This window comes from Mirounga angustirostris, unplaced genomic scaffold, assembly GCF_029215605.1.
Source record: "Mirounga angustirostris isolate CCGP_5_RB_7025 unplaced genomic scaffold, mMirAng1.0.hap1 SCAF_11, whole genome shotgun sequence".
Taxonomy (NCBI): domain Eukaryota; kingdom Metazoa; phylum Chordata; class Mammalia; order Carnivora; family Phocidae; genus Mirounga; species Mirounga angustirostris.
The window spans coordinates 44,137,992-44,157,600 of NW_026991719.1; positions in this window are offsets into that span (position 1 = coordinate 44,137,992).

Consider the following 19,609-nt stretch of genomic DNA (forward strand, 5'->3'; position numbering starts at 1 on the left):
GACACAGATGTACACTGTGTACTCAGGGCAGAAATAGAATCCTTTGAAGTCATTCTGATCTTGCTAAAAAAGTATAGTGAGTTTGTTAGTGGGGTCTGAAAAGACACAAGAGCTGATTAGGGGGAAACAGTTATCTGAAAAACAAGTTTTTAACTTTTTGTTAGTTTTTTGGGTTTTTTAAATATTTATTTATTTATTTGACAGAGAGAGAGAGAGAGAGAGCACAAGCAGGGGAAGCAGCAGAGGGAGAGGGAGAAGCACGCTCCTCGCTGAGCAGAGAGCCCTACATGGGGCTTGATCTCAGGACCCTGAGATCATGACCCAAGCCAAAGGCAGACGCTTAACTGAGCCACCCAGGCGCCCCAACTTTTTGTTACTTTTAACTTCATTAAGCCTATCCGACATGGTTTCAAGTCCTCCCTGAGTTGTGACCATTCCTCAGTCTTGAAGAACTGGGAGAATGACCACCCTAGCTACTTCTTTATTTCCTCAGGTGAGGTAGCTTTTGGGTTAAGTGCAGATTTTGCAAATCTTAGCTGTGACATGCCTATGTGTAGGGCCAAGCAGAAATTGTTAATCTATAGGACACGGCAAGGGAAACACAAGCAACATGGAGTCAGACATGCTAAGTTTTTTCTGTCATAATTTCCCGTTGTCAATCATTCATCCCATTTCTATGGAACACTGGAGGTGGTCCATCTTTTGTAACTGCTTCAAACTGATTTAGGGTGCAGTAGGGGCTTTGGAATGGAAGGATTTGGCATGGTGCAGGACACAACATTTGGTCCCTTTTGCTAATGGAGGAGAACTATCAGAGATAGTTCCTTATCAGAGAAGATGGATATTTTCCTACGTAGTTTGGTACTACATGACATCATTAATTTTATCCCCAAGTATATTTTAAGGAAAAGTAACAGTAGAGTAAAACCCGGCATTCCCTCTAAAATTGATCTGATATCCATAGGTCTCCAAGAAAATAGACCAGTAAATCAGTTCTGGCCACCCTGGAAAGGAGGTGTGGGGGTAAAGGACTTCTTGTAGCCAAGTGGCTTGCGGCCTAGTTTTATCAATATGGATTCCTATTTCCCTCCCAGAAGGAGTTAATATAGCTACAGCAAGTGGTGTCAGCCATCAGACTCTGCCTTAGTTAGCAAGCAATCAGGTAATCAACAAGAGGCATTTTTATGGAAACAAAAGGAAAACACAGGTTAATGGTTGGAGCAAATTATAAACGCAGTGCCTGATTCCTGAGTGCTGACAACGAGAAGAGTTTAGATGTGAGGCTTAAAGCCCCCTCAGGTGGAGCGGGAGCAGGTACTGGCAATCTGATGGATTTTTCGGGTTGGAAGTTCAAATGTCTCTGGTGATCCTTCTGAGTGACCCATAGAGCGGCAGGCACAGAGGTTGTCTATATATGAGCGACTGAGGCAGTTTCTCTGAGGGTTACCTCAAGTTGTCTAGCTTCAGTCTGCAGGGCTGGTAAGGCTGCTGGGGACTCTGTAAGCAAGGTATCAGGCTGACATTTCCAAGGGACTCTACTGGCTCCATAAAGTCAACCTGAGTTCCTTAAATTTGTCTGGTCGTATCTGAGTCTACGCATGCCTCTCAAATACGGCATTCCCGTCAAAGCCTTGGAAATATAACCAATGTTTCCAGGGGTGTGCTGTGATGAGGAGAACAGATTTTTATGGAACTAATGTAAATACTTATAATTGCCACGAAAGAAAGACTACTCGCTGAGAGTTTCTGAAATCTGGAAGGCTCAGGCAAGGCGAAAAGATAAATACTTCAATTTGTTCACAAATATTTTATCAAAATTTGTGAGTCATAGGTACCTTAAGAGAAAAAGTTTCTTTAAATCTGGAAGAGCAAACATTCGAGAGCAGCAATATTTTCAAACGAGTCATAAAGCCTATAATCATCTCCCTTAACTCATTGAGTCCCATGTTATTAATTTTTGTTCTGTTTAAATGCACTTTTCCCGTTAGTTTTGGAAATCCTTACTCAGTTTACTTTTATGGTATTAAGGGTATCAGGATCCTGTATTTGTCAAAAGTCCTTCTCACGAATCCCCTTGAAGCTGAAACCTATTTTGCCAGAGCATCATAACAATAAGTGTAAATGACAAAGACTCAAAAATGGACAGGGTTTGGGGCACCTGGGTGGCTCAGTCGTTAAGTGGCTGCCTTCGGCTCAGGTCATGGTCCCAGGGTCCTGGGATCGAGCCCCGCATCAGGCTCCCTGCTCTGTGGAAAGCCTGCTTCTCCCTCTCCCACTCCCCCTGCTTGTGTTTCCTCTCTCGCTGTCTCTCTCTGTCAAATAAACAAATAAAATCTTAAAAAAAAAATGGACAGGGTTTAATGAGACAGATGAGAGTTCATTACAATGCAGTTGACAAGGAAATGTGATTTTTGTGACACACAACATGTTAATAGTTAAAAGTTTAAGTGATGACATTATACCAGAACATATTAAAACCTTAGGAATTTTATATGGTTTTAGAACAGTTATAGCATTTACCCACAACGATAACCTCAGAAAGTTTATTATCATTTCTTTGGCATTGCTTCATGTAACTTAACATATTAAATAAACAAGCCTAATTATTCAAAAAGGCTTCATTTAGGATTTACATTTCTGGGAAGTTGGTTTTTAAAAAAACCTCAGAAGGTTTTAAAGCATGTGCCTACATAGGATCATAGATTTTTCTAAAACCTAAATTTTAATTATTTGTTTAACCAAGGTTTCCCTAAGAGAATTTACGGAAGGTTGTATAGTTGTTAGCAAAATGTAGGTCCTTTAATGTTGAGAAAATTTAGTTTTTTTAAGCAATCAAAGACCTGATGAAGCCAAATATGGAAACCTCATTTTTCTGGGCAAATAGGGGATAAAACCTTGTTTATAATTTCTTATTAATAGGAGGCCAATAATCCAAGAAAGGCTTGTCTTTTTTTAACACACAGAAAAGCCTAAATTTAATTTTATGTTAGTGTACTTTTAAAACTCACTTATTCCAATCATAGTCAGTCCTGACTACACATAAAATTCTTTTCCAAAGATTCCCCCACCTTTTTTTAAAATTTAATTCTATTATGCTATGTTAGTCACCATAGAATACATCATTAGTTTTTTTTTTTAATTTTATTTTATTACATTATGTTAGTCACCATACATTACATCATTAGTTTTTGATGTAGTGATCCAAGATTCATTGTTTTCACATAACACCCAGTGCTCCATGCAGTATGTGCCCTCCTTAATACCCATCCCTGGGCTAACCCATCCCCTCACCACCCACCCCTCTGAAACCCTCAGTGTGTTTCTTGGAGTCCAAAGTCTCTCACGGTTCATCTCTCCCTCTGATGTCCCCCCTTCATTTTTCCCTTCCTTCTCCTAATGTCCTCCATGCTATTCTTTATGTTCCACAAATAAGTGAAACCAGATGATAATTGACTTTCTCTGCTTGACTTATTTCACTTAGCATGATTTCCTCCAGTCCCGTCCATGCTGATGCACAAGTTGGGTATTCATCCTTTCTGATGGCTGAGTAATATGCCATCGTATATATGGACCACATCTTCTTTATCCATTCGTCTGTTGAAGGGCATCTGGGCTCTTTCCACAGTTTGGCTTTTGCGGTCATTGCTGCTATGAACATTGGGGTGCAGATCGCCCTTCTTTTCACTACATCTGTGTCCTTGGGGTCAATACCCAGGAGTGCGATTGCGGGGTCATAGAGTAGCTCTATATTTAATTTCTTGAGGCACCTCCACACTGTTTTCCAAAGTGGCTGTACCAACTTGCATTCCCACCAACAATGTAAGAGAGTTCCCCTTTCTCCACAACCTCTCCAGCATTTGTTGTTTCTTGCCCTGTCCAGTTTTGCCATTCTAACTGGTGTAAGGTGGTATCTCAGTGTGGTTTTGATTTGCATTTCCCTGATGGGTAATGATGATGAACATTTTTTCATGTGTCTATTAGCCATTTGTATGTCTTTTTTGGGGAAGCGTTCATGTCTTCTGCCCATTTTTTGACTTGATCATTTGGTTTTTGGGTGTTGAGTTTGAGAAGTTCTTTATAGATCTTAGAAATCAGTGTTTTTTCTATAGTGTCATTGCAAATATCTTCTCCCATTCTGGGGATTTCCTCTTTGTTTTGTTGACTGTTTCCTTTGCTGTGCAGAAGTTTTTATCTTGATGAAGTCCCAAAAGTTCATTTTTGCTTTTGTTTCACTAGCCTTTGAAGATGTATCTTGAAAGAAGTTTCTGTGACTGATGTCAAAGAGGTTACTGCCTATGTTCTCCTCTGGATTTTGATGGATTCCTATCTCACATTGAGGTCTTTCATCCATTTTGAGTTTATCTTTGCATATGGTGTTAGAGAATGGTCGAGTTTCATTCTTCTGTATATAGCTGTCCAGTTTTCCCAGCACCATCCATTGAAGACACTGTCTTTTCTCCATTGCATATTTTTTCCCTGCTTTGTCGAAGATTATTTGACCATAGAGTTGAGGGTCCATATCTGGGCTCCCTATTCTGTTCCATTGGTCCATCTGTCTGTTTTTGTGCCAGTACCCTGCTGTCTTGGTGATCACAGCTTTGTAATATAGCTTGATATCAGGCAACGTGATGCCCCCAGCTTTGTTTTCTTTTTCAACATTTCCTTGGCGATTCAGGGTCTTTTCTGATTCCATACAAATTTTAGGATTCTTTGTTCCAGCACTTTGAAAAATGTCATTGGAATTTTGATCAGGATGGCATTGAAGGTATAGATTGCTCTGGGTAGCATAGACATTTTAACAGTGTTTATTCTTCCGATCCATGAGCATGGAATATTTTTCCATCTTTTTGTGTCTTCTTCAATTTCTTTCATGAGTGTTCTGTAGTTCTGAGAGTATAGTTCCTTCACCTCTTTCATTAGGTTTATTCTGAGGTATCTTATGGTTTTTGGTGCTGTTGTAAATGGAATCTAGTTTCTCTTTCTACAGTTGCATTGTTAGTGTATAAGAAAGCAACTGATTTCTGTGCATTGATTTTGTATCCTGCCACATTACTGAATTGCTGTATGAGTTCTAGCAATTTGGGGGTGGAGTCTTTTGGATTTTCCACATAAAGTATCATGTCATCCACAAAGAGAGAGAGTTTGACTTCTTCTTTGCCAATTTGCATACCTTTTATTTCTCTTTGTTGTCTGACTGCTTTTGCTAGAACTACTAGCACTATGTTGAACAATAGTGACGAGAGTGGGCATCCTTGTCGTGTTCCTGATCTTAAGGGAAAGGCTCTCAGCTTTTCCCCATTGAGGATGATATTTGCTGTGGGTTTTTCATACATGGATTTAATGAACTTGATGAATGTTCCCTCTATCCCCATACTCTGAAGACTTTTAATCAGGAAAGGATGCTGTATTTTGTCGAATGCTTTTTCTGCATCAATTGAGAGGACCATATGGTTCTTCTCTCTCCTCTTATTAATGTGTTCTATCACATTGATGGATTTGCAAGTGTTGAACCACCCTTGCATCCTGGGGATAAATCCCACTTGGTTGTGGTGGATGATCCTTTGAATGTATTGTTGGACCCTATTAGCTAGGATTTTGTTGAGGATTTTGGAATCCATATTCATCAGAGATATCGGTCTGAAATCCTCCTTTTTAATGGGGTCCTTGCCTGGTTTGGGGATTAAGGTAATGCTGGCCTCATAGAATGTGTCTGGAAGCTTCCCTTCTGTTTCTAGTTTCTGAAACAGCTTCAGGAGAATAGGTATTATTTCTTCTTTGAATGTTTGGTAGAATTCCCCAGGGAATCCATCAGGCCCTGGACTCCTGTTTTTGGGGAGGTTATTGATCACTGCTTCAAATCTCTACTGGTTATTGGCCTATTCAGGTGGTCAATTTCTTCCTGTTTCAGTCTTGGGAGTTTATAGGCTTCCAGGAAGGCATCCATTTCACCCAGGTAGCTCAGTTTATTGGCATATGATTGTTGATAATAATTTCTAATAATTGTTTCTATTTCCTTGGTGTTAGTCGTGATCTCTCCCCTTTCATTAATAATTTTATTAATTTGGTCCTTTGTCTTTTCTTTTGGATAAGTCTGGCCAGTGGTTTATCGATCTTATTAATTCTTTCAAAGAACCAGCTTCTAGTTTTGTTGATCTGATCTACTGTGTTTCTGGTTTCTAATTCATTGATCTCTGCTCTAATCTTAATTATTTCTCTTCTAATGCATGGCTTAGGCCTCGTTTGTTGCTTTTTCTCTAGTTCTTTAAGGTGTAGAGTTAGTTGGTGAATTCGGGATTTTTCTATTTTTTTGTGTGAGGCTTGGATGGCTATGTATTTCCCCCTTAGAACTGCCTTTGCAGTATCCCATAGGTTTTGGACCGATGTGTTTTCATTCTCATTGGTTTCCATGAATTGTTTAAGTTCTTCTTTGATTTCCTGGTTGACCCAAAGATTCTTGAGCAGAGTGGTCTTTAGCTTCCAAGTGTTTGAATTTCTGCCAAATTTTTTCTTGTGATTGAGTTCCAGTTTTAAAGCATTATGGTCTGAGAATATGCAAGGAATAATCTCAGTCTTTTGGTACCGTTTGAGACTGATTTGTGACCCAATGTGTTATCTCTTCTAGAGAATGTTCCATGTGCATTGGAGAAGAATGTGTATCCTGTTATTTAGGATGGAATGCCTTGTATATTTATCTGTGAAGTCCATCTGATCCAGTATGTCATTCAAAGCCCTTGTTTCCTTGTTGATCTTCTGCTTAGATGATCTCTCCATTGCTGTGAGTGGGGTGTTGAAGTCCCCTACTATAATTGTATTATTATCAATGTGTTTCTTTAATTTGGTTATTAATTGGTTTATTAATTAATTGGTATATTAAATAATTGGCTACTCCCAAGTTAGGAGCATAACTATCTACAATTGTTGGATCTTCTTGTTGGATAGACCCTTTAAGTATGATATAGTGTCCTTCCTTATCTTTTTTACAGTCTTTGCTTTAAAATCTAATTTGTCTGATATAAGGATTGCTTTCCATGTAACTTAACATGTTAAATAAGCCTAATTATTCAAAAAGACTTCATTTAGGATTTGAATTTCCAGGAATTTGGTTTTTAAGAAAGCCTCAGAATGTTTTTAAAGCATGTGGCTACATAAGATCATTGATTATTCTAAAACCTAATATTTAATTATCTGTTTAACCAAGGTTTCCATAAGAGATTTTACAGAAAGTTGTATAGTTGTTAGCAAAACTTTGCTACTTTCATATTGAGAAGATTTAGTTTTCTTAAGTAATCAAAGACCTGAAAAAAAATATAGAAAACTTGTTTATAATTTCTCATCAAGAGCAGATCAATAATCCAAGAAAGTCCCTTTTTTTTTAACAGAAAGAAAGCCAAATTTTTAATTTTATATCCGTGTAATTTTAAGGCTCAATTATTCCAATCCTATTCCTGAGTACACATAAAATCTTTTTCCAAAGATTTCCCTTCACAGACCTTCTATAACTTTCTTTTGCATTTAAATTTTGTGCTAATTTTTCCCTCTCTACCTAACGAGTCTCATTTCGGGACAGCTTATTTCCTTTTCTGTCATCAAAAATGTATTCTCATTCCTTATAGCTTTCTTACATTTCTCCTACTTTCCTACATACAGAGTTGCTTTCTTTATCATTTTCCAGACGTCTCAATCATACTTATCAGAATTTTAATTCTTAGAAACCTTAGTCGCCTCTGAAAACTAACATGTAAGAAACTGTGAATTATTACACCAGAATTCTTTAGATTGGCAAATCTGTGAATATATTTCAAAATTTCTAGAAACGTCTTTTGTTTATAGTACAGTCTTTCAGTAAGGCACAGAGCATGTTCACCAAGAGACCCAAGTATCTTTAGTTTCTCTGCAACAAGAAGCCAAAAGCAGACAAAGATATGTTCAGTAATTGATGCTTAAGTATTTTATCCTATTTGGAAAAGACTTAGATACCCACTGAATTTAACCTAATTTATCATTTAACATCGCAAAACTTCAAAGTTTTAGGTTACCAGTAATTTTTGAAAGCCATTGAAAGGTTTAGCTATAAATGTTTTTATTTATTTAACTTACTTGTTCCTAACAAATTTTCATGAAAACTTCATGAACAGACAAAATCAGCCATTAACTCCCCTCTGCTGACAGGTCGCAACAGAGATAACATGAATTTAACTAATAAATTCAGGTAGAACAAAAGTTGGTTATCTGTATTATATTTGAAGTTGATAACACTAAAGAGAAGTTGATTTTAATCAAATCAACAACCTTAAATTAGCTTTAATATCGAATATGTTGTACCTGTATCCACTAAAAAAATCAACCTGTTCCCCACTGGTCCATTTTATTTGGGGCTCCCGTGGGGAGGTCTGAAGAGGGTGGTTGAAGTCCAGGGGAGCCCTTGGGCTCCTTCATGTTGACTTGGGAGGTGCTTCAGTTTGACCTCATAAGGAGGGGGCCCCAAAACTTGGGTGCCTTTTGCTCCTTGATAGTGAGGGTCAGGGCAGCGGGATCCAATGAGCTAGAGGCACCAAAAATGATACATGAGCTGGCTGTGTGAACAGCTCAGGTGGTGGTGCAGGAACAGGAGGAGGCAGAGGCAAATGTGGCAGGGGTACCCCCCTGGCAAGGCTGGAGGCAGATTTAGAATTATGGACTCACAATTTTTCAAATCTCCGTCTCCTGTCTGGTTGGCTTTCCGCCCCCTGGAAGACGCAGGGGAGCAGGCAGTGGCTTGGGCCTCAGTTCTGGTGCTTGTGCATGGGGAGCGGGGGTGGATTTAGGATTTCTAGTGTCTGCCTGCCTGCCTCCTCTTCCTCCTCATTGTTCTGACCACTGGGAAGGGAACCCAGTGCCTTAAATTTTGTTCATCTTCATCTCCTGGGGCCCTCAAGCGGTCCCTTCCTGTGATGCATCTTTAGTATGGAGTAACATAAACGTCTGAATGTAAGGAAGGTTATCTCAGATCGTGGGAACTTGAAAAACACTTGGACCAGCTTTTATCCTCTTGAGCTTTAGAACACCCAGTTTTTACAAGCCCTTGCCTTTAAACCGATTAAATAGAGCTCTTTTACAAATTAACTTTAGCAATACCATCTGGAGGTAGAGAAAATATCTCATGTTTATCACACGGATGGACACATACACACGGTCAGGATGCAAACAAAAGTGAGTCTATGTTTCATTAATATTTGTGGAGAGGACATTGAAGACCCAATTTCCAAATATCCCCCCTCTACTGACACAAATCTAATTGTAAGACAGCATTATAATTTATGGATCCATTAGTTGGTGGTTGTCCATTTCCAGTTAGAACATGGCCGGTTTGGGGGCAGAGATACCCAAAGCTGCAGCAACAAACAAACTAGAGGAAGCCCGAGTAGCTCTGTGATCGTAGGTTCCTGGCCAAAAGCCAGGGGCTTCACTGACTGAACCAAACGGCTTGCTAGTTTCTGGCTACTTCGCCTTGTAGCTGGCTTTCTCTAATTGTGTGCCCGAGAAACGAATTCGGACATGTCAAAAGAACCCATTTGGGCCATCTGAGACTCAGGCTATCCTGAAATTTTCCCATCTCAGTAGGCACTTGCAAGTCTAGGCTCCGATGTACTCTGCACACAGCCTCGCAGGGTTTCTTGTGGGTGCCCCCTCTAGGTTATTCCCACTGGTAACCTTTAACGTCTTGAATACAAGTCAGGAATGTCAACTCAAACCGAGGAGGTCCCGATAGCAGGAGAACTCACCAGATGCACCTGTGAGGTGCTGAGAAGTCAGAGGGGCCCAAGGTGCCCATGCTGGTATTGAGGGCTGAGTTTCAGAGGACCCCCCGGTGTTCTCAGGCAAGTTGCTCTGCTATCCTGCGGACTATGCCAAGAACTGTCAACAAAAAATGAACAAACCTTGTAGAATTTCTTTAAAAAGCGAGAGAGGAAGAGAATTTTTTTTTTTTGAGACCAAGTGAGGACAGCTGCCTGGGATATACAATCTCCACAAAGAAGATCTTTTCTCTGTGGTTTGAAATGTTTCTTTTAGGTTATTTGTGAATGAAGCTGATGTACAGTATGTGCTGGGGGCAGAAATAGAGCCCATGCTTTGAAGTCATTCTGACCCCGTAAAAGTTCAAGTATACCTCTCCTGGGGCCCCCAAGCATTAAAAGTTGAAAATTTCGTTTATCGTTATAATGGGTTACTTTCTATTGTATCTTTGATCCTTTGGCCTTTACCATAGGAGTCTCTGGAGTCTATGTAAATATTTTATTTTAGAAGGGAGCCAGGCTGTTTAGGTGTAGCAGCTTCTGACCTCCACTCTGAGGCTCTAGTTGCTATGAAAGTAGAACTTTCAGCGCCTTTGTGGTGCTACTTTTGTCTGCTTGGTTTATCTGGTGCCCCTGGGGCCCCCTTGCTGGTGGTACCTGAGAGGCAGAAAAGCTGAAGTCTCTGTTTTATTCTTAAGTTTTGTCTCATGTTCTTTCTCTGTGATGAGAGCTCATCCAGCCTATATCATATGACATTTTGTTGTCATGTCACTTTAGGCCTCTCTTGGCTGTGACAGTTTCTCAGACTTCCCTTGGTTTGGATGACCTTGACAATAGAGAGGATTACAGGTAAGATATTGGCGTAGACTATCCTTCAGTTGGGGTTTGTCTGATGTTTTCCTCATGATTAAACTGGTGTTGTGAGTTACGGCAGAAAACCACAGAATGCCATTTTTATCAAGTCAAATCAAGAGTACATAATATGAACGTTAACTTAAGATCGGTGAAGCGGACCTTAGTCTGCTGGGTGTAGTTGTGTTTCTTGGGTTTCTCCAAGCGTAAAATTATTCTTTTTACCCCTTTCCACACTCTAAGCTCTGGAGGTCATTAGGAACAGATCACACTTAACTGATGAAGAGGTATGCATACTTTCCATGAGGGGAGAGGATGTGTATAAATTGTTTGGAATTCTTCAGCATGGAACATCTATTTATGCTCCTATCTATCTGTCTCTCTATCTGTCTGTCTGTCTATCATCTATCTCATAATGTTCTCCTGGACTTTTAAATAATATTTGAATGAGAAGCCAATATTTTCTTATTTGTTTTTTTTTCTTAAATTGTTCCAGTTTTGGCCATTGGGAGCACTGTCAGTTGGCGCCCAGGTCCCTTTGGTATACTCCCATTGTATGGGATTTGCTTTTTTAACAATTCCTTGCTTTCAGGCTCATCTTGCACATTTCCATGTTGCATGTATTCCAGCCTCATCTTTCCTATTTCCACTTCTAATCCTAGAAGCAGCCAATTCTCCAAGGAACACTGTTTCCTTTTGTTAGGAGAAGGTATTAGAAACCAGTATCTGTGTACCAGGTGTCCACGTTGCTGTTTGGATGAAGTGGCTGCTAGGCCCTCTCAGCTGACGAAACAAAGAAATAGCTGTGTGCATATTAACTCATATATATGCGCATTTCTATACAAATGTCTATACGTAAGCATAGACATTTTATTAACCTCGATATTAACCCTAATATGAATACATGCTGATGCCTCCAAGTCTAATTTGTTACTGCGTGGATTATTTTCGCCTCTGCCCCTCATTATCTGCAACCTCCCACTCTAGTAGGGAGAAACCTGGCCCCCATTACCCACCATCCATTCAATGAATCGTCCGGTTCCGGTACACATGCATAATGGTATCAGTTTTCTTACACTGTACATCCATAGGCAACAGATTTCTCCACTAGAGCGCATTGCATGTGTAATTTTTTTCTTTTTAGCCTTATAGACTTCCTTCATTTCCAAAGGTACTGAGGTCAGCCCTGTTTCCCTCCCTGTCTTAGTGTAGTTTTTCCATACGTGACTGTGGTGAGATTCCTTAATTACATTCTGCATTTCATCCTGATATCCCCTGACATCCTTAGTAATATGTGTCAATTGTGCATACATGAAGTTTCAGTCTTTGTGCAGTAAATTACTGTGGATAATGACAAATGCATAGTGTCAAGTAAGCGCCATTCCATTATCGCACAGCGCTAAAATAGCACCTGTCCTTTACCTATTCCTATTTACCACTCCGCTGTCTCTACTTTTGCCTTTACACAATTTTTTTAAATAATTGGCTCACACAGAGAATACACACACACACATATATGTGGGCACGGACGGCGGGCTGCCCGAGGAGGTGCTCTTTGGAAACCTGGACCTGCTGCCTCCTTCGGGGAAAAGCGCGGAGCCGGGCGCCGCCCCCACGGAGCGCAAAGGCCTCGTGTCCCACAACGGCAGCCTGATAAACGTGGGGAACCTGCTGCAGCGTGCAGAGCAGCAGGACAGCGGGCGGCTCTACCTGCAGAACAAGATTCACACCCTGGAACTGAAGCTGGAGGAGAGCCATAACCGGTTCTCGGCCACGGAGGCCACCAACAAAACCCTGGCGGGGTTTTTTGCTTGTTTTTCAAGATGTTCAGATTTTAAAGGTGTTCAACTACCAAACAAACCACAAGATTGGTACCAAAACGCACACGTGCACACGCACACACACGTGTGTGCAATGTAATAAAACAAACCACAACGTGTACGTACACACACGCTAAAGGCTGGGCAAGCACTTAAGGCACCTTAAAAAAAACCCCAAAACCCATGTGGTTTAGGATTACCGAAATCTGTTACAGTGCTACCACGCAGCGCTTTTCAAAGCATCTGAAAAACGTGCAAATTGTCTGAAAACAGTGCCTGGCAGCTGAGACAGTTTGCAAGCGTGATTCAGAGGTCTGCCAAGGAAACAAAAGAAGCCCCCCTCCTCCCCGTGAGACCGCACGAGGAGCGAGAGGTGCTCCGGGCACTATTTATTCTAAGGTAGGCGGAAAGCAGAAGTCTGTGCAGGAGCGGTACGTACTAGGGGTCGCTCGGTGGCACGGACGGGGCCACGGAGTTTCCATTGGTTGGGGAACCGCCCAGCTTTAGTTTTTCCAGATATTCGGCGTGCACGGGCTTGTGGCACTGGAGAACCTTGATCGCATCTTCGATCTTGAACCACTCTCGCTTCCTCCCAATGCTAACCGAATCTTCCCAATCCTCCAGAATCTCAGTGACAGTCAGTACGTACACGTAGGTTCTGTGCTTGCGGTCTTGGTTCTGTTCGAAAATGCCCAGGAGCCGGCCTAACTTCCCCTTGACTCCGCCTGTTGTTGTTTTTTTTTTTTTTTTTTTTAAAAAAAACCAAAGCAAACCCTGGGATCAACTTTATTGCTGATGGTTGTGGTGTCTTCTGCCCTACGCCCTTGTCTCTCTGATGGTCCAAAGCCCCTCCAGGATAGTACAGTGCTTAGGCTCTGCTGGGCCAGAGGCAAGGGAGACAATCTGCCTCCCAAGTCTACCCCCAGCTCAGTTTCTCCCCTGTCCCCACCCCACCCTATTGCACATCAAATCTTGTAAACATGGCTACGGGCATGGCCCTGAACAGCAGTGAGGCAGATTGATGTGTAAACAGATTTGGGACCAGGGACCAGACCCAGTCACCCAGCCCCATCCCATGCTGAGGCCCACAGTTAAATTGGGAAAAGCAGGGGGGCTTGGTCCCAAACTCTGGCTCAGATTATGCAACAGTGCAGACAGCTCAGCTCCCCTCTACCACCCTCTCAGATTCCAGGTCCTGAGGTCCACCCACCCCTGGGCGCCCATGTACATATATATATATATCCATTCCGGACTGGCTTCTTAAACTTAGCAATAGGAATTTAGGATTCATCCATCTCTCTCTGTGGCTTGAAAGATCATTCCTTTCTTTTGTCAAATAGTATTCCATGGTATGGATGCACCGAGGTCATTTATTCATTCATCTGTTGATGCACATCTTGGTTGCTCCCTGTTTGGCAATCATGAATAAAGGTGCTATAGACATTGGTGTGTAGGATTGTGTGCGGACTGACGATGTTGGGCTTTGCTGCCGCCCTGTGATCCTGGAAAACAGTGAAGGTTAAGAGATCTCCCCAGTCTGTGTTCTAGGAAAGTGCTTACTGCAAGGAGGCTTCCTTCGCCATATGACTCAGGTGAGATTGACAGGTGCCCCCTTGTTTGCTGTGACAAAACCAGTCACGGTCCCTCCAAACTCCCATTCCTCAGCTCATAAATGATCAGCTGAACTCCTTGTGTTTACTGAACACCTGGAGCAAAATACTTGTGAATCAGGCTCTGCTTAAGGTTCTGTCCTTTCCCTGGGTTTCTGAACTTTGACCCCCCGGCAGTCGGAGCCAGGGCACAGCCCTTCTGAGAGTAGGCTGGCTTCAGGGTGAAGCATTCCTTCATTCGCTGCCTGTTCACACCACCCTTTCGTTCCATCTCTCCACCCTGGGTTCTCTGTGTCCTCTCTAGAAAGGAAAGAGCCTTTTGGCCTAACTCTTGGGACGCTTGCTGATCTTATGGTCAGAGTGTTCTCTCTGTTATAAGAGTGCCTCTCCCCACCCCTTTTCCTTACCACGATCCCTTGAAGAGTGTTCTCCTTACTAATTCTGGATTTGTACTTTATTTGACTGGAGATAAGTTTCCATTTACATTTTCAAATTCTGGAACTATCTTGCCTTTTTAAAAAATGTTTTAAAATTTTTTTAAAGATTTTCTTTATTTATTTGAGAGAGAGAATGAGATAGAGAGAGCATGAGAGTGGGGAGGGTCAGAGGGAGAAGCAGACTCCCTGCCGAGCAGGGAGCCCGACGCGGGACTCGATCCTGGGACTCCAGGATCATGACTTGAGCCGAAGGCAGTCGCTTAACCAACTGAGCCACCCAGGCACCCTATCTTGCCTTTTTTATTAACTATGTCATCTATCACCAATTAAAGCAACAAATATGTGACTACTATATAAAATAAGACCCCAGGATTAACACTTTGTTGCATGCACAGTTATCTCACAGAATATGTGTTTGGAGGGCCAGAGACAGGAGTTTATTTTTGCTTTTGCTTTCCTTAAAAAAAGAACCCCACAGCCGTGCAAGTAGGGTCAGGAAGGGAAGGGGGGAAAGGATTCTTTAGGACAAAATGTCCAAGGCTCTCTAATCACAATCAAATTCACGGATAGTGGGTTTAGGGGGGAAAAAAAGATGAAGGGGATGCTGCTCAGGCCCATTTGTCATCAATCGCAAAAAGACTTCCTTTACAAAAGCCCCAAATGGTGACATATGAAGGTCAAGCTAACTTACACAAGCAGTCATAACGTGTGTCCCTCAAGCTTTTGACCATGTTTGCCACTTAGATATACGTACAGGAATTGGGCTCCTCTTCTCATTCCTGTCCTTTCAGATCTCCACCGTGTGGTCAAACTGGGTGGGCTCTCCCTGTCTTCTGCCACATTTGGCCTCCAACATTCGAACAGCGTTTTCACCACCTCCAGATGCTACTTCTGCTTGCCTGGCTGGCCTTAGCTGTCGGCCTTTGCTTTACACATTCTAGGGCTCCGATTTTTTTTAAGTTTGTAAAAATTATTATTTATTTATTTATTTATTTATTTATTTATTTATTTATTTATTTATTTATTTATTTAAGAGCGAGAGCAGGAGCCAGCCAGCAGGGGGAGAGACAGAGACAGAGGGAACGGGAGAAGCAGACTCCCCACTGAGTGTTGCTCCTTTATTTTTTAAATTAAAGATGGTATGTATTTGAGAGAGAGCAGAGCCAGAGAGAGAGAGAGAGAGAGAGAGAGAGAGGGAGAGAGAGAGAGGGAGCGCACAAGCAGGGAGGAGGGGCAGAGGGAGAGGGAGAAGCAGACTCCCCGCTGAGCAGGGAGCCCGATATGGGGCTGGATCCCAGGATCCTGGGATCATGACCTGAGCTGAAATCAAGTGTCTGGAGCTTAACTAACTGAGCCACCCAGGCGCCCCTCTCAGGTTCTGTTTTTAGCTGCCTAGAAGTTTATAAATGTTGTAACTTCCCTATGACTGAGCTTTTTTCGTTATAAAACATTTTCCTTTATTTGTAGTAATATTTTTTGTTTTAGTCTTTTTTCCTGGGGCGCCTGGGTGGCTGAGTCCGTTAAGCTTCTGCCTTCGGCTCGGGTCATGATCCCAGGGTCCTGGGATCGAGTCCCACATTGGGCTTGTCTGCTCAGCGGGGAGCCTGCTTCTCCCTGTCCCTCTGCCTGTGCTCCCCCTGCTTGTGCTCTCTCTCTCTCTCTCTTTCTCTGTCAAATAAATAGATAAAATCTTTAAAAAAAAAAAAAAGTCTTTTTTCCTGATATTAGCATAGCCACCATAGCTTTTTAGGATTGCTGCTTGCAAGATATAGGTTTTTCCATCCTTTTTCTTTTAACCTATTTGTACCTTCAAATCAAAACTGTGTCTCTTGTAGATAGCGTATGGCTGGATCTCTCTTTTTTTATCCAATCTGACAATCTCTGAGGCTTGCTTGGATTGTCTAGTCCGCTCACATCTGATGTTATTATTGATGTAGACGAATGTCTGCATTTTGCCTTTGGTTTCCTATATGTCTCAAGATCTTTTTGTTTCTTTATTCCCGCTTTAATATTGCTGCTTAATTCCTGTTTCTTTATTCCTGCTTGGTTTTTCCTGAAGCAAATATTTTCTAGTGTTATTTCATTATTTTTAAAGTTATTTATTAGTGCTCTCTTTAGGCCATACCATAGCGTTTTAACTTATCAGAATCTACTCCAGGTTTATATTAATTCCTGGGATATATTGAAATGTTACTTTTATGAAGCTCTATTCCCTCTTTCACCTTTTCGTGATATTATTGTTACACATATTTAATACAGGCTTGTTACAAACCCAACCGTTTATTGTTATAATAATTTATATAAGCAATGTATGAATGTATGTCTCCTAAAAGAAGTTGAGAACAGTGAGCAAGTACATATTTACAGTAATTAAACCCTGTGTAGTTCTATTCATTTCTTCCTGTGGGTTTGAACTACCACCTTATGTCATTTCTTTACAAATACAGCTCTGCTCCCACTAACCTCCTTTGTGCTGTTATTGTCAAATGTATTACATTTCTGATACATTAGATGCCCAGCCAGCCGATTATATACATATTGACTTATAAAACCGCCTTTTTATATTTTTTTAATTAAAAAACTTTTTAAAGATTTTATTTATTTGAGAGAGAGAGAGAGAGCATGATTGGCGAGAGGGAGAAGCAGGCTCCCTGCTGTGCAGGGAGCCCTACACAGGGCTGGATCTCAGGACTCCCGGATCACGACCTGGGTTGAACATAGACGCTTAACCCACTGAGCCACCCCGGCGCCCCTAAAACCGCTTTTTAAAACAGAGAAGAAAAAATGTGCATTTATACTTTGTTTAATAAGTACATAATTACCTTTAACAGTGTTTTTTGTTTTTTTAAAATGGGTATTTAAATTTACATCAGGTTTGCTTCCTTTTGGCCTGAAGAAATTCTTTTCCTATTCCTTACAAATAGGTCTGCCAGCAGTTGAATTCTCTCAGCTCTTGTTTATCTGGGAGTTGTTATTTTGCTTTTGTTTTTGACAGGTAGTTTTGCGGGATAGGAGACTTTTAGTTGACTTTTTTTTCCCTCCCCGTTCAGCACTTCGAATATATCATCCCCCTGCTTCTGGACTCCTCTTTAATTTTTTTTCCTAATAAGACATCTGCTGTTAATCTTAATGGGTTTACCTTGTAAGTGATGATTTCCCTTGCTGTTCTCAAGGTTTTCTCTTTGACTTTGGCCCTCAGCATTTTTACTATGATGTGTCAGGGTATGGATCTCTTCATATGTGTAGTACTTGGCATTCTTTGACCTTCCTGCCTGTGTAGATTAACATTTTTAGAAAATTTTAGTCATTATTTCTTTTTTTTTTTTTTTTTTGGCCTGGTGAACTGGAACCCCACTCTGCCTGTAAGGTAATAACATTTGCACAGAGCTTTACGGATGTGGAAGCCCTTCTGTATGCATGACTTGATCCTCACAAATACCCTCTTAGCTTATTTTTTAGTTATCACTTACTTTTATTTTTTTATTTTATTATGTTATGTTAATCACCATACATTACATCATTAGTTTTTGATGTAGTGTTCCATGATTCATTGTTTGCATATAACACCCAGTGCTCCATTCAATACGTGCCCTCTTTAATGCCCATCACCAGGCTAACCCATCCCCCCACCCCCCTCCCCCTCCCCTCTAGAACCCTCAGCTGGTTTCTCAGAGTCCATAGTCTCTCATGGTTCATCTCCCCTTCCGATTTCCTCCCCTTCATTATTCCCTTCCTACTATCTTCTTTTTTTTTTTTTTAATATATAATGTATTATTTGTTTCAGAGGTACAGGTCTGTGATTCATTTTTTCTACTCCTTTTTTTGGCCTCTTCTTTTGGTAATCTTATTACTTGTAGGTTGCTGCCTTTAAAGGTATCTCACATTTTTGGGCACTCTGTTCATTTTACTTCATTCTTTTTTCTCTCTGTTCTTAGCATTGTGTAATCTCTGTTTTCCTCAATTTTGTGTTTTCTTCTGCCAACTCCCATCTATAACTGAGCCCCTGTAGTAAACCTTTTGTTTGGTCAATGTCGTTTTTAACTCCAAATTATCCACTGGGTTCTTTTTATAACTTGTATCTCTTTAATGGATGGTGTCTGTTTCATGAGAAATGTCATGGTAGCTTCTTTTACTTCTTTAAGCATGATTTCCTTTAATTCTCGGAACATATTAACATTGGCGGATTTGAAGACTTTTCTCTATTAAATCCAACATACCGGCCCTTTCGCAGGCAGTTTCTATTGCTTGTCTTTGTTCCTGTAGATGAGTCACACGTTCCTGCTTCTCTGAATATCCCCGATTTTTTTTTTTTTTTAATTGGGCACTTAGGTAGTATATCGTAGCACTCTGGATTCGGGTCCCGTTTCTACCCCCCTTCCCTTCCCTGGGGCTTGTCTTTGTTGTTATTTGCTTATTTAATTGTCTAGTGACGTGGCTATTTTAGTTAAGTCTGTTTACCCCAAAGTATGAAGCCTGCGTTGTTACTGCCCAGTCAGTGCAGACTTGGGTGTACGTACACACAGTCACTCGCAATGACAGGAGTTTTCGCAGGGCTCTCTTTGTCTCCTCCTCTGATCTCTCTGCTAAGCTGTCTACCGCATTTGTTGTGACACTCACCTGTTAGGCTCAATAATTGCCAATGTATTTTTTAATTGTTTTCAACAATGCCCTGGTTGCATAAATTGTGCCACACTCTGATCTGATTCAATTCAGGTGGGAATATTCTTTAGCTGCCTCTGAGTTTTATTCAGACCCCGAGAGGCCCCTTCTTAGCCGCCTCTATCCCTGGTTGTCTTGGTGAAATAGTTGGCTTGTGGTTTTGTTCCTTGTTCTTCATTTGGAGGAGCCGTTATTTTCAAGAGCTCTCTTAGGCTTCAGTTTTCCCACACTCGGTTTCAAATAAACAGAGAGCTTGGGGGGAGAGCTTAGGAGCTCTCTTCTGGGCTGCTTCTCCTCCTTGGGAAAGATTTTTGAGCCACTCTTCTGGCCTCTGGGTGGGGCAGTAGCGGGTGGGGGGACTTCTAGGCTTACTGCTTCTATTTGGAACCTCTGTCCTGTGGTCAGACTGGGGCAAGGGCAACCAGGACTGCAGTATTCCCAGCCTGCTGTGGCTGGTG